Genomic DNA, 17,277 nt, shown 5'->3' with positions numbered 1-17,277 from the left:
AAGCTTGAAAGCTACTGACTCTTAATATTGAAAACAAAGCAGTTTCAACTAATGAGTTGATATTCTTGATCTTTTCATTGATTACAGCAGCTACAATAGCAGTGTTGTGCCAGGGCCATAGACAAATAAGACATTTTACACTTCCAGTATTATTAAGTGATGAGGGGGAAGTTGAATCTGTTTTTCTTTTACCTTATAGTGTAAGATTAGCAATTTGGTATCTGAACACACTCCCAGTGACACACAAAACCACACATGTATGCACACCAGCAAAGACGGAGCATTTGGGGTAAGGCCTGTCTCTTGAAAAGGTCAAATGTCTGGTCTGTCTGTTATTTAGCAGACATGTGAAATTGGGAATACTAAATGTGTGTGTGTGTGTGTGTTTGCTCACATTAGTATTTTTGTACTCTTTCAGTGATTAATATCAATGGAGGTGCCTTTGGTCTGATGCTTTCTGTGAAAATACTCACATAATGTCTACTTCAGCCACTCAAACACACCAACCTGTGCACACGCGCACTCACACACACACAAATACTTGCGTACAAACAGAGTAGCAGGGCTAAAGTGCCAGAGGCATTTGCCTGAAGGCGCCTCAGATAATTTCACACTCTAAACAGAAATCAGGAACTGCTGACAGACCATGAGCATGCACACCAGAGCACTGTCGGCAAACCTTGCCACCCCTGTGGCTGCAAGCTGTTGGAAGTGGTTTGAAGCTCACTCAAACAAGACTAAAGCTAATGAGTCCTCCGTTGGACGAACCAGAGCAGGATTTGGGCTGTTGTTACTTTCTGAAAACCAAATGTAGAGGAATTACAAGGGAATGTAGCAATAAAAAGAGAAGATAGTAACACTAATTATGATGATAGTAAACTTTATTATACAGCACTTTTCTTGACAATGTTACATACAGATAAAATTACGAATGAAAAGATGGAACATGAGCTGAGAAAATGGAACAATAAGATTAATTAAATCATGTGAATGAATAGTCTGTGCAAATCAATCAGTTGTAAAAGCTTTCACAAAAAGAAAAGTTTGAAGAAGGGATTTCGGTCTAATGCTGCATTCACACCAAACATGAAGTGGATTTTGCGTTATTTTACTTGTGCCATTACAATTGCTGCATTGTACCTGTTGTGGAAATGCTAGATTAGCATTAGGATGACTGCTGTTACCTACCTGAGTCTGTTTGATGACCTGATAGCTTGGGATATGTATCTGGTGAGTTTCATTCTCTAATCGTATTGGCTTTTGGGACTTCAAGCATATCTTTTGCTGGAGTTTAAATATCTCAACTCAAGTGGGTGATGTGAATGGCGCCACGTGAAGCTGACGTTTGTTGTGGGCGCTGCGTGACTTCGATGGACAGCAAATAACATAATGTGGGGCCTCCAGCTTGGTTACATGTTATGAGGTGAAACATGGGAAAACATAGTAAAACATATGTATATTTCAAAGTATAATGTGTCTTTGTAGTCTTTACAGTCCCTCACAATTGCCATCTGTAATAGTTTGATTGATTGTTTAAGAAGATTGAGTGGTTTACGAATTTTATACTTATAGTCAGAGTTTGCATTGAGGTACACTGAAGCTTCAACATCTATATCATTTTATTTTGTATTTAAATTTATGATCCTTGTTGAAAAAATACATGCGCAAACATAATAGATATCATTCATAATAATACAATTAGCAGATCAGTATTTACAGGAAAGAAATACATATATAAACATTGTACAGCTACACCCACATCATATGTGAATCTGAACACGGCAGGACACCACTTTGTGACACTTTGGAACCTTTTCGGCTTCTGATGTCCACACACAGCAGTGTGTAGTTCTGATGTCAGATCAAATATCTATGAGTTGTTTTAACAAATACAGTATTTTTGCTTCCAAACTTCTCACATGGTTTAAATTCAGTACTTCATAAAGAGAGAAAAAGGCCAACTAGAAAATATCGCCCTGCAGTTATGTGCCTCTGCCAAGCAGTGAATTTCAGGCTCATTTTCCCCCCAAGACTCGTAAGGTCTCTGTGACCTTCACCTTTGACCACTGAAACCAAAACAGTCACTACAGGCATATTTTGACCACTTACAACTGGTCAAAATATGACCTTTCCTAAAATAGACATTTCCTAAAGCCTGATATGAGATATATCGTAGATCTCAAGATGTCCTTAAGATAACTAACTAAGAAACAGTGTTTTATAAGGTCCCAGTGACATTAATTTCAAAAAGTTATCTTCAAGCATTCTTAAGCTATTGTGTTCACAACAATAGGATGGACAGATATACAGACCTATTTGTGGACATACAGATGGACGGAGGAACTGAATATATATAATACCTCTGGCTGTAACCAACATGGGAGCTTAAAAACTGAATATTACTCTAAGACTCTGAAATCTCACTGCAAAAATTCGAACAAATTCTACAGGTACAAAAACCTTTGTGCAAATCATTTCTCTCTGCATAAAAGAGGCTCGCAATATTTCTACAATAATAAAGGAGATGGCTCTCCTTTATTATTGATGGCTCGGGTGGCTCTTCTTTCATTCGTGCTGTCCTGGTGAGGCAACACCAACAGACTGGGTTGTATTGGTACATCCGTGCATCAACCTTTACGATGGCTGAATTCAAGAGCCGCTTTCGTGCTTTAGAATCTGAAATTACATTTGACAGATTAACACACTAAGGAAGGTGGGTGACACCTGCGGAAATCCACCACCAGTTCTTCAGTGTTCCCCTGTTGGTCAGGTAGTCCAACATCCAGGATGTGAGGTGGAGGTCCACTCCAGTTTGTCCCTCAGAAGTGCCGGTTGAATGGTGTTGAAAGCGCTGGAGAAATCAAAGAACATGATCCTCACAGTGCTCCCAGGCTTCTCCAGATGGGAAAGAGAGCGTAAGCACTCAACATATTTGAATAAGCCTTTAATATTCGTAAAAGTACGTAAAAGTGGGGAAGCCCATCCTGTTTATGAGGCTACTAAATACACAATTTACTTCCAGCACAGCTGTGAGCATAATCATTGGTCTTAAATAATCAAAATCCAGCTGTCACATTCGCACCAAAATGGGTTGGAAGTTTAAAAGCTGCAAAGTTAATGTAGGACAAGTTGCTGTCTTAGTAACAAACCACCATCTTTGTGATCTTGATTATGCACTTATTGTGTTTGATTGTGCTGCTTTTTCCAACACAATCAAAACAAATGCCTGTGCATCAAACACAGTATTGTTAAGAAATAAATGAGCAGGGAATAGTTGGTTTATGAAGTGGGGTGTTGTTGGTCACGCTGTTACAGATGCTGAGAAGTAATATCCACTGACACATGTAGGGGTTGGCCCTTGCCTTGAAATTGCTTCCATAACTTATTCTAAATATCAAAGGACTTTGTCTCTCATTGTTAACGTTTGTTGAACTTGATCTCTTGAAGTGTTTGAGTCCACAAAACACTTCTGGAGTCTCAGTGGGTAAACTTTGTCAGAGCAAATACAACTGAAGTCAATGGTGAGTTCTTCCTCAGTCGAATAAAACAACAGAAATAACATAACATGCCTCCATACTGCTCCTGTGGTGCCATCCAAGTGTCCATGAGCAGTATGGAGGCATGTTATGTTATTCCTGTTTTATTACGTCTGAAGATATGTCACTGATTAGCTATACTGTCTACCCCTGAAACCCCAAAAGGGTTTTGTGGACTCAAACACTTCACCCGCCCGTCCACCGGCATAGTGTCGAGTAAATAATGAGTGTGAATTTTCATTTCTGCGTGAACTATCCCTTTAAACTTTTCCATCACGTCAACTCGACAGACAAAACATGATTTCTCAGAAACAGAGTTGATAGAATTAAATGTGGTGGTCATAACAAACCTTGTGGATCGTAACATTATCTGGGAGAGTCTTGTTTCTACAGGCTAGAGACAAGTAATAGTGAGGATATAGTTTAAACATAAACATGAAATGGGACTACAGAAAAAGAGAGAATAATTCCCCTCCACTTCACAACACTACCTTAGGAGAGATGAAAATGCCTTGCAGTTACCCATGGGGTGAAACACGAGCTGTTACACCACCCGCGTACTCAGGTGTTTGTTGAAACTGAGACCGTCCACTGTCTAAAGAGTCATAAGACAGCACACTCATGTTGCAATATCTGGGAATTATTAGATTTGTAAAGGAAATTCATTAGTTGGATTGCATGTCTTCATTAAGATCAGTGGACGGAAAAGCCTCAGGCCAGGGAACAATTGTTTTGGTAATGGGAAGAAATGTGTACGAGGGATTTCCACTTGTAAATTGTAATTGCTGTTTTGTTGTAGGCATAACTCTAAGATTACCAGAGATGAAGACATGTTTCCACTGGGTCAGCAGAATCGATGAACACATTACATTCCAGTGGTAGGAATGTGCTTTAATTTGTGGAGGTTTTCACATACACACTTGATCTTTGTCCAAACTATGTCACAGCTCACAGTTTAATTTAGAATGTCATAACTCCCGGGTCAGCAAGTCCACACTGTAACTGTATCAACCCACACCACAGACCATCTTTTTCGTTTTTAACTGGAAAATACATCACAGTGGGAAGACAAAGGCTGTTTTCTTGTGACCTGGAACTCTTATTTTATGCCTTGTCATTTTCATTTCTCTTTCTCAAAAGATCCTCTCTCCCACTGCCTCTAGCCAATTCTTTTTTGTCTAGGGTAGTGCCCAGCAATTCTGAATTCAGCTCCAAGCTTTCTGTTGAATTGCTGGATTCCTTTTTAGACCCCCACAACACATCATTATCCACCTGGGATTGAGTGGAGATCATGGCCTCTTATGCCCTGCATGACCTAATCCTGCTTCGACCCCACACCCTAAGAGATGAGACAAAAAACCCTCTTCCGGTGCAATGTTAAAAAAAATGATTATGGTGTGAGCCAAATACCTTTGCCATCCATGTTAGGCTTAGCAATATTGTGATTGCATCTCTTTACATTTCATATTTTACTTTGTTTTGGTGAGTTGTTATATTGCTTTATTCCAAGTGTTAAGTTTAAGTAATGGGTCACATCCCATCATGACAACACCATCTTATTGTGTGGTTCAGAATGGGATATAATTTGTCCAGACATATGGGCTGGCCAAGTGGTTCAAGTAAAGTGTCATTTGTTTTGCAACTTGAGTTGAGTTAACATTCTTTAACATATTATTTATACATATTGAACAGATTTAACAATTTAGTCACAACCACTTATCTTGAGAAAAACATGACCAAAAGCTGGACGTGTGAACATACTTTTAATGTCATTCACTTTCTAATTTGAAATAGGTAAGGTATATGGACAAGTCAATTATCTTAAATCACCAGGCCTCTACACATTGTGTTTATTCAGGACTCAAAAGAAGGTTCGGAGCTTTTAGATCCTTGGATAGAGTCTTCTGTAAAGTTGTGGCTCCACTCAGCTCGATTAATTGGAGTAATGATCTTATAGAAATAATGGAAAAACTAGACTAAAGCTGAGGTTAACTGTGTATGCAAGTGGAGTGGAGACCAAGCACCAAGCACAGCAAGGAGTGGAGTGGGATGATACAAAAATAAAATAAAAACAAATAATCTCTTTAAGGGAGATGATGACTTACAGCCTATAGATGGATGCAGTTGTGGAGTCTGCAATTTTGAAATACTATGCAATCATATCATACAAACCAGTCAATGGTTTTTATAAGGAGACAACCACCACTCAACTCTATCGAACTAAGCTCTCTAAATCCATCACTGCAAAGTGAGCTTAAAGCCCACATCTACAGATGAGTTAAAGCACAGTAATCTATGGGATTTCTCCTGAACCTCACTTCTTTTTTTATCATCTGGTTCAAATATACATAATGATCTAAATTGATGCTATTAAATCATTGTAGTTTCTATGGTCTGGTCATTTTATGTGACCTGTAATTGGAAAATGTCACACCTACTGTTACCTACAGTCACATTAAATCAATTCACACAATAAATCATAAATGCAGCATTAATATTTACAAGAAGAACATCACGGCCCAAAAGAAACAGCTGTTGGTTGACTCGTGAATGTGGAATAAAAACCTCACTCTGCATGTTTGCACAGAATAGATGTCCAGCTGTTCTCATTTCAGCATCTGTAAGTGTCTTGTCATTACTGGTTGAGTCACATCCCTCAATTTCCACTGCACAAAAATTATTAATATTAAGAACGAGCACAAGTAACCAGTATATAGAAATATAATTCCCAACCACAACCAGGGATGTCATTCTATGATGAGTCTTGGAAATTCAGGGGTAGGTCACTGCCAACCCATCATTTCTTCCCATTACCTCGACCAGACTCTGTCTGCACTTTATTAGGGACAACTGTGTAGCTACTTATTCACACAATTATTCAGTCAGTCAGTCTTAAGGAAGTGGTGCAATGTATAAAAGATGCAAGTCTAGAGCTAGAGTTAATATTCAGAATAGGATAGAATGTGACAGGGATGGTCCTAGGCTGGGTTGAATATTTCTGGAACTGATGATCTTCTGACACTGAGTTAATGGTGTGAAAAAAAACAAATCCTATGTTAAATGTCTTGAAATAATGTACTGCTGTGATTTCTATACAAATTCAAGTGAATTGATTGAATTCCTGCTGATGGCGCACTGTCAATCTCTCGCTCCATCACCCCTTACTTGTAAACAAGCCCTTTCTGTCCTTTCCAGTGGAGAACCACGGCCTCGGACACGGAGGAGAAGACTCATCCTGGCCGCTTCACACTGGGCTGCAAACTGCCCCAGTTCACACTGCAGCCTCTTGGGTAAGGGTTAGGGTTATCCATACCAGGCGCCTTGCCACCAATGAGCTTCTTGACTATAGCTCTGTGACCTCTGCCAGAGATATGAGTGAGGCTTTCCTGTGTCTGTGAACATTGTCCTCATCTACAGCGGATTCCACCAACTAACCAATAATATTCCCAGTTGGTCCGCATCTCTCCTCTCTGAATAAACATTCTGGGGAGCTTTTCCTTTCCCAGTGCATCAAACGGTTTTGCTAGAACTTCTTGAGACTGACCCAAATTCTGTCTCCATAGCCTCCCTGAACTGCTCCCACACCTTCTACTACTTTTGAAGCTGCCCTCTTTTAGTCTCATGTGCAATAAAATATGAATCATTTTTGTTTCAAGAATAGAAATATATAGTTATAACATGAACGGTTACCTGTTATACATGTCTAGTACATGGAGAATTTATTTTGACATGATCAACAACAATATGCTGCTGTGACCACAACACAGAGGAAGTCAGACCTTTATTGGTAAGATGGCATTCACAGTCATTGAGGTACATATTGTTCAGTGATTACTGTTGATGATTATACTTTTACTTTTTCGGGATGACTTTGTAACATCTGTCCAAGAAGTGCAGATGAAAAACAGCCTCTGAGCCATTTACGTGTTTATTGATTTTTGTTAATTAATGTTTTAATTAATCAACCTATTTAATTTAGTTTATTAATGTGCACTGTCCCTGTTAAATATATCAGTATATTAATGGCTTAGTCTACAAATATTTTAACTAAATTATAGATACAAAATCCTTTTGAAATCCTTTTGTCATAATTAATTTACTGTTTATTGAGAACTTTAAAAACAAAAAAACTGCTCCACCCTTTATTAAAATTACTTTGTCTTTTCATCCTTTTCCATTCATACAAGGATAAAGATAATCATTATTCTGACAGCACTGTTGTGTTACAGAAATTATGTCATATGTTTGTCATTTATTTTCAGTGAGGCTCTGTTTGAATTTCAGCCCCCTGGACAGTTCTGTCAATTCCAGTGAGAGTAAGACATAAAGAGAGAAATGACAGAAACGTGTTTTTCTGTCCAGAAAAATGACAAATCCTTTCAGCAATATCACAAATAACAGTTCAGCCCCCTACACTAAAAGCTTGTGGGGGACAGAGCCTGTGTAACTTCTGCCAATGTGCAGGGGAAGATGATATATACTGGGTAAAGAAATCCAGAAAAGGTAGTGAAAAGTATGAAATGAGGCTGAAATGTGCTGATAAGCCCAAGTTGTGACATTGGTGTCATGGAGCCCTCCAGGACACCCTTTTGGTGAATCTAGAATACAAAGCAGCCATCTGATTTAACACCCACAGAAGAAACCATCTTTGTGGACCAGACATCCATCATCATACTTTGGTCCAGCGCATGCTGGCTGAGCAGTTTATATTTGGTTTCACTGGGCTGTGTGTGTGTATGTGTGTGTGTGTGTGTGTGTGTTGCACAGAGGTTTCTCTCCTCTTGTTGAGCCTTTATCAATAAATATTATTATAAAGATTTAAAACTCCAGTTTATTGGTTTGGATGATGTGGTTAAAGTCAACATAATTTGTTATTACCACTGGTTACTGGTCATATTGTATATACATTTTACATGTCTGATTTTATGTTGAAACCTACTTTTATTCAGATAGTGTAGGTGATAGATGCTCTGAGGTAAGATTATCATTATTTGTAATGATCAAACTAATTATCTGGTATGTTATTTATATTAATGAAATGGTCCGTAATTTGTTATCTTGTAATTTATCCAGTGTTTTATCTTGTGTTGTCCTGTTAATCTTCTACATTTACGAAAATAGATAAAATCTCTGTTATTCCTCTGTAAATAAAAATATGAAGCATATTCTTCAGGTTAGGTTCATAAAGAGTAAAGTTTGCACTGGGCCCCTTCTCTTCCCACTGGACAGATTAATTAACGGATAAGTAGTATCATGTTTTTAAGGAATATGTGGTAAAATGTCACAGTCATCAGAAGGGAAATACAAAACTATTGAAATAACAAAAAAATCTGCACCCACTGCAAAAGCACAAATGTTCATGTTTACAGTGTCATTCCTCTCTTGATCTATCAGCCGTTCTTCAGAGAGGTGCATATTACCTTAAGAGTAAGTGCAGGAACATTATGCCCCCCGAGACTTTCCAAATCTAGTCTGCTGTTTCTGGCACTTTAACTCTGTGTGTGTGTGTGTGTCATGTAACCTTCGTGCAAAAATTACTCGTACTTTGGGATTCTATAGTTTCATTTCTCCTGTTGGGATTGTAGGCCCCCAATCTTTTGCTTAGATTTGACAGATCACCTGTTCTCCATCGCTGTTTTCAGCATGAGTCAGTCTTTGTGCTCCAAATTCCTGGAACCTTTTGGATTCCATTTCATCCTCGGCCTCTGAATCGGACGAGGTGTGCTGTTCCTGCGTGTTTTGAGTCCTGACATTTATGCTTTGCAGCTTGCTGTAAAGATTCTTTTTATTTTTGCTAACTCGTCCTTTGCCCTTTCTTCTTCTTTCATCCCCCCTTCTCTTTTAAACCACAGAAATGTCCTCTGCTTAAAATCGGCTTTATATTCTTCTCTGCATGTAATTTTTTGAAAGAGCTGGATCAAATGTATTGACCGATGTGGTTGCAAGCTCAAGAGACATGGTGTGACATGACTGATATTCTGGAAAACTTAAGTTATAGTTCAATAAATAGGGCACAACGGTTGGTCTGGTGTTACAGACACATACAGTTCCATGTAGTAAGATTTCTTTCTTTCGTAATTCCAAAAACTTAGAAAAGACAACTTGTGTATCCCTGATGTCAAGGCAGCCTCAGAAGATAGGGTAGTTTGTGTTTTAATTTCCACAGTTTCTCCATCAAACTGAAAGGTTCTTTTCATAGTGGGATTTCTGAGAGGTGTAATGTAATGTAATGTGATTACATTTACACATTTCAAAATCAAAAAAACAAACATTGTAGGATTACAAATCTGAATATGCACATACATATAACACAACTCTGGTTGCACATCTTGCACCAAGTGGTTTCTTGTATGCCATGGTTCCAAAACATCTAATCATACCAGTGTATTTCTCCTTCCATTCGTGTATTTTGATGCCAAGTGCTTCATTCTCTCCTTCTGAAAAAACTAAAAACAGACAGCAGACATGCCTGCATCTGTGCTGGCTAATGTGTTGCTTTGCAGGAGGTGACATGTCTGTACTGTGCTAAACCTTGAATGGACAGTGCTTATTTTTATAGCATGGATAATGTCATCTGTAGGCGGCTGGCTGTGGCCATTTCTTCCTCGTCAGCCCTGGATCGCTTGGTGAGCAGACATGGAGGCCTTCATCAGTCACGGGGCGTTAGTTTGATCTTCCTCACTGTAATGAGGTCACTGTCACCTCGGCCCTTCGTAATTCTCTAATTACTCTGTGTCTACAGGCGGACTGTCATTAGAAAGAACCAAAGGGATGACGCGTGTTACACAGTGTGATGAATGTATACACAGACACAGTGATATTTACTGAATTTGTAACTACAGCGAGATTGCAATGCCACTGCTCTGAAATGATTCTTCAAAGAACACTGGTGAACATGAGGAAAGCTCTGTATGATGATTTGTGTGGGTCTGGGAGAGCTATGTTAACTTTAAGAATAAAGTGCCTACTGACGCCATAGTGGTGTCATCAGGTTAGCGCAGCTTGGTAGCTAACAGCACCGCAGAACGGCTTGCTTTGCCCATGTTAACAGATGAGAGGGGAGATTCAAGGTCACCCCTGTTTTCTCTTTGTACAGCTCATCCAAATACACAGTGAAAATGATATTTCATTTAGTTTCAGTGTTTGCAACACTTCCTGCACGCGTTTAAAAATTAAAGCCCTCCAGCGTTTCTGTTGACTGAATCCATTCATTTGTTTTAACAAGGCTTTGATTGTTATTGCAAGATCGGCAGATGCGCGGCTTTATACCATAGTGTCCTGGCATTTAGTTGAGTGCATAACCCGACTTTTATTCAAGGAAATACAGCAGATTTACCAGCAGCTCCACTGCTGAACCCCAAAGGTCTGGGTGCCAGTGTGAACAACAGACGACTGCGACACACAGCAGAACCGTGGTGCAGCCGTTCCACATCACAACTGTAGCCAGTGCGACCCCCTTTGAAAGGCTGTTTTGCTTTATTGGAAACAGGTTCAAAAGCTGTTTTGGACCTCACTCATATGAGGGACTACACATTGTCTGCTGCTTCCTGCTTCCATTTGTAACATATTATTTGATCTCACTCTGCAGGTCTCCCTATTTTATGGAAGTGCAATACTAAATCACGCCTTTTAGCTTTGTATTCTTTCTTCAGCCTTGACTTGTCCTCTCTCATTATTTTGTCTGCAAATTGTTAGTTAATCTTGTATTCTGTATCTTGCTTGTTCATGTCAGGAACAATGTAAATCAAATTGGCTGCGCGCTTACAGTATTCAGGTAAGGCTAAAAAAATATATTTTGATTCCATTATATATGTAAACAGGTGGATTACACTAGTATATTTTAAAACTTGGTGTGTAGCAGTGTGTGTGTGTATAAATGTATAAATTAGAAACATGCTTCTTTTTTGGGGTGTGCATGTGTACATGTGTGTGGGTCTCACAAACAATTTGGATTGTTTTATGTCTGGCTTTCTCTCATTCAGTAAAACATCCACCTATGATATCAAGGCAATAAAAATAAATCAATCAAATAAATTTTCATTTCAGTGACATGCCATGTATTGATGCCAGGTGTCTAATCGATATGATGACTGAATATCTATTTGTATTGCACCAAATCTCAACATACAAAATCCAAGACACTTTACATAGTCAAGTTGAGACCCTATCAAGGAGACACATGGGCGACTGAGGAGAGAGAAAAAAGTCCCTCATTAACTGGAGAAGACTCAATATGGCCATGTGACAGAGAGAGAGCGAGAGAGAGAGAGAAAATTGGAGTTCACCTGAGCCAGCCCTGAGATATTTGTTACATTTCTGTATGAGTAATTAACTGTAATCATTATATCTTTACATGGATGTTCCAAGAGGGAGAATGAAACTCATTTAAAGTTATGTTCTACTCAACTGACTATTGGTCATTAAATGCTCAATGACAAATCCGTAGCATTGAGATTTAATGTATTTAAAAACAACTGGACTTTGTACACTATCACTTCTATTGTCATTATAACTGGTTTAACTGTTGCTGGTCTCACCTATTTTAGTTTTTTTCAAGTTTAAGCCTCTAGACTTTCTCTGGCCAGTTTGCAGAACACAGCAGGAGATCCTCGACAGGATTCAACGCAAGCTGGTGGGTGTGTAGCAGAAGTTTCTAGCATCAGACAGATGCAAAAATGCAAAAAAGAGAATACAAATATCAAAGGATGAAAGAGGTGTCATACACGAAGAAGACACAGACGAAGATGTCAAAAGAGTTTTGCCTGCTGCGCCCCCTATCACCTGAACACTCTTGAGATTTCTGTGTTGTTGTGAACGCGTCTGAGAGGATGTCCCGCTGCTTTGTTCATGTGTGAAAGGCAAATTTCGGAGTAAGTCCGGACCCAAACCTATGAACATCCTCCCGGAGTTCATGTCTGAAAAGAGCTTAGAGTGTACGTTGTGAAATGAAATACCTCAATGAAATCAATTGAGGTATGTTTTAAAAATATGCACACAGGACACTGGACTCAGTGGGACCAAAGCATTACACATCTTTACTTGAACACCTTTGCACACATGCTGATAAAGAGGCATCTTACCATGCTGACAGAGCAAGGTTACATAATTTGTTTCTATCAACCAGTTTAATAAAAAACCTAAATAAAATGCCAGACATTTCACAACAAGCCAATGTTGTTTAACGTTTGAAACAATTCCTCTGCAACAAATCATTCACTTAATCTTGCAGTTAATCTAACTTGATCTCTAGACAAATATGAAAACTAAACAAAAAAAAGAATCAGATAGTCATTGTGCCATAATTTTCCTGTCTTTCACTTGCATCAGAGGAGACACAATAACAAATATTGCCATGTCCTCTCAAATATTTTTGATATGAAGCTAGTTGAAGGAAATGCATCGATTCACTTCAACGCAGATGATACAAAGTAGACCAGGTGTAGGTAAAAAGTAAACGTCTTTTTATTACATGTCATGTGGCAGATGCTTTTATCCAAAGCAACTCACAATTAGTGCAGATGGAGAAGACTGAGGATTGAACCACCAACCTTCTGGTTGGAGGACGACCACTCTACCCCTCAGCCAAAGCCACCTGCCTGCCCCTCCTCCCTTTGCAGGAGATGTAAACATGAACACATGATTAGTCTGAGGCAGGAACAAATAAATCAATCCAAGTAATCAGGGTAATGTCCTCACAAAAAGGGTACTATAGTGAAACAAGTGAAAGCATGCACAAGACAAATATACACTGGTGGGAAACATCACAGACAGGAAGTAGGTGACAAGAAGGTAAGTAAGGTCAACAACACCATTTACATATACATAGATGCTACCAAAGAAAAAAAAAAGTTGGTCTTCAGTTAATATTGAGTTAATTAACCCTAACCCATCGGTATTTAGGCTACAATCACTGATAGATATATGAAATATATATATAAAATATATGACAACAATATTTCATGTAGGGACATCTCCACAAGTCTTAAAATAAGCCAATAAAACGTAAGTTATTAAGCTCATGTCGACGATGATGAGCCACATTCCTCTGGGGATCTAGCGTGATCATAACGTAAATATTGATTCCAAGTAATTGGAGAATTTTGTGATTCCCCTTCAATTATAAACCGTTAAATATAAAAACGTCTCTCTGAAATGTATACATTATGGGGCTTTTTAAACCAGACAACAATAATTAACAAGATTTGATTTTCACACATCAAAACAAACATGAGTTTGCTGGTTTGCACATAGTAAACTTATGATGCTATGTTAATATTGGGTAGTATAACTAAAAATAGTCAAAAATATGAAGGCCTTTGACCAGTCCCTCCGACTTGAGGCACATCAAGTACAACAGAGCAAGGCTATTACAGAACAACCTCCAGAAAGAAAAGAAAAAACAAATAAGTGACAAGACATCACACTGTGAAACACAGTTGGCCACGCAGTAATCCAGAAAATGATACTGTTGGGACGGTGGAACAGTCCCTCTCCGTCAGCTGAGATTCAGGGACAAAGCTGCGCCAGGAGTTTGAAACCACACAAGTCCAATTGAACCTTAATGTAAATTGTTTGATATTTTCCTGCAAAAGACACATGTCAGCCCCCCCACTTCCACTTAATACCCACCCCCTCCACCTCCTCTTTTTCTGTGCCTCCATTTGTCTGGAAGTCCAGAATGTCTACACTCATTCCTTCACACATTGCTGAAATGTAAAGCATATTGTTCAGGCACGAGAATAAAGAGGGAAAACAGGATAAGGATAAACAACTTTGGATAAGGTGTGATACCTAGAAGAAGGTTTGGACAAGGCACCATTTTACACCTTTTGTCTCTACAAAGAAGGCAGATTTTTTCTGTATCAGGCATTAAAAAGACGGTGCTCAGCATATTGTCCCAAAGTCAAATGCTTCTAGATGACAAACTCTTCTTGCTGTTAATTCTCACTGTTCACATTAGCTGTATTGACTGAATGAGGACACTTGAAGTGTTTTAATAGAGTTGTGGTTATTTGAGACAACAGTAAGACTTTACAACCAGCTCTGCTCCATGTAAAACTACATGCACCACCACTATGGACTGTCACTTTAATATTCTCAACTGTGCAATACTCACTATACTCATTAAATTTCTGTGCAATATAAACCATTATGTGCAATCCATTTACTGTACATATTCTGAAACAATATATTTCTTTACACTGTATATACCGGTTTAATCACACACACACACACACACACACACACACACACACACACACACCTTCACCCAAGTACTGCATGCTACTTATGTGTTGTCTGCTGCTGCTGTAAAATTGCAAATTTCCCCATTGCGGGACGAATAAAGGACTTCTTATCTTATCGTAACTATAACTTTGCACATCAAATTTATATAAACTTGAAGGAAATTTGTCATTTGAGGGTTGGTGTGGGTGTTGTTTTTCCTCTGCAGTTTAATTGCCAGATTATACAGTTCTACTACTCGGTAGTATCATTTTGCAGGCCCCTAAATTTTGTATCCAGTTCTCGCATTTTTTAAGCCCTCTGACATCCTGTATCTTTGCCTGTGTCTGGTAACTAGCTGTCTCCCAGTTAGTTTGCCTGTCTGTCCTTCCTGCCTGAATCCTGCCTGTCTGTTGCCTGTCTGTCTGTTGCCTGCCTGTAATCCTGTTACCTGCCAGATCATTGGTTTGTTCCGCGGATTCTTAGTTCATAATCTGGTTCATGTTCTCAGCCAATCACCGGCTGAATCCTCAGCAAGCACGCACACTCATCTTCGAAATAATTTCGTATCAGATTTGGGTAATTACAGCTAACATGTGCCACAATTACAGAGTAAGCTTCATATAATGTGACAAACCAGCAACAGTGCAGAACAAAGTCCCAAAAAATACACAAACACAGAAACACTGAGAACCAGAAAAGAACAAGGTGTCAGGATCAAAAGGAAACACAAGGAACTACGAAGATGTGTGAAGGTGAATGAAGAGGAAGGGAAGCACAGAGACTTATATACACAGGGGAGGTCGGGTTAATTGAACACAGGTGAAACACATGAGGAACAGGAGCAGAAAATCACAGGGTCGGGGAAACAGGACAAAGGGAGGAAATAAAGCTACAGACAGACAAGGAGCCGAATTTCAAAATAAAACAGGAAACACAGAACTCAGGGGGAAGTAAAACTGAACACAAGGGAAACACAGGTAATAGTCAATAAACCAAACACAAGCAAAATGTCCACAAAGAAAAGTGTCCAACAAAAACCCCAAACTCTTTATCTAAGAGTCCAAATTCATGACACCTTTGTGGACAGCTGTGATGGTCTGATGGCCTTGCAGTCAAACAACCCCGTGCTTTGCAATGTATGTCAATGTTTTTGGAAAAATACTATACTAAACTATACTACTATAATTTGCTCTCGGCTATACTCGGGAGAGTTTTGGGCGTCTAGCAGTAAATGTTTGCTAACACAGCAAGCTGACGCATCTTTCTATGTCCAAGCATGATGTGTTTTGAATCATATTGAATTGTTTGACTTACTTGCCGAATCTCCATTGAAATGCTTTTACTTGGCTTCTGGTTATAAACAAGTAAGTTGACTACTTCACTTAAACAGCCCAGCGTCAAGCAATCAGAACAGAAATAGGAAAATCTAAAGTTATGACTTATTTGTCCCAAGACAACAATACCAGGACAGCATCTGATATACATATTGATATTGATTCACTCAAACTTGACTGTGACAGCTCTAGTGATTGTGACCAACACCTGCTATGTACTGTACCAGTAACGCCCGGGCCACACTGGCTGCAGAATGGCTTGCTTCTCATTTACGTACCCATGTTAACAGAATAGAGCTGGGACTCTGACCGCTGTTCAGGAAATACAGTAGTTATACCAGAAACCTCAGAAAGGCTGTAGTTATATTAAAAGTTAACGTAAAGAATTTCAGGTGATGGTTTGTACTCTCTCTCTCTCTCTCTCGCTCACTCACTCTCTCTCTCTATCACACACACTCACATTTATGGCCGTTTTCAAGGCAAACCCTGTGTAAAAACCTAGCACTGGCAGTAGCAGCTCTGCTGCAGAACCACAGCCGGTGTGAACAACCGACAGCCGCGACACAAAGCCTTTCCGTGGTGCAACAGCAGGCATAAGGCTAAACTGATTTTGCTAACAAGCTCCACTGGAGCTGCCTGAATGTCATTGACAATTCCTGGCTTGTTATTCTCCCGAATTTGAAAAACATACAAAAAAAATTAAAAAAAGGAATTAGAGGTAAACATTCCTTATAGTGATCAGTAGAGTTTGTTATCTCTTTAAAAAACAGGAAAGTGAGCAGAGGATAAAAACTGAAAGAAAAGAGGAATGAGGGACAGAAGCTTAGAGGGGGCAGGCCATATTGTAACATCTGGAAAACCATGTTGAAACAATGCATACCCCCCACACCACCCCCCTCACCCTCCAGACCATTAGGAGACTGATGAGTGAACCGTTGGCTGGATCAACTCAGCATGTCTGACTTTCCTGCTAGCTCTTTAATCATTCGTTATCAACACCGACAATACCACATCTCACTCTGTCTCCCCCTCTCCCCCTTCCTCTCTAATTCTGTCTGCCTCCCTCTCATTTCCATCTCGTCCCTCCCCCCCGCTCTTCCCCACGACCTGAATGTTGTTCATGGGTGGTGCTCTGTTTTGTTTCGGGGCACAGAACAACAAGGTTTGTGGTGCCATTTGTC

Source organism: Hippoglossus stenolepis, chromosome 13 (assembly GCF_022539355.2).
Source record: "Hippoglossus stenolepis isolate QCI-W04-F060 chromosome 13, HSTE1.2, whole genome shotgun sequence".
NCBI classification, from domain to species: Eukaryota; Metazoa; Chordata; class Actinopteri; order Pleuronectiformes; family Pleuronectidae; genus Hippoglossus; species Hippoglossus stenolepis.
The sequence above is the reverse complement of the archived record's forward strand: the minus strand, read 5'-3'. Positions refer to the sequence as shown.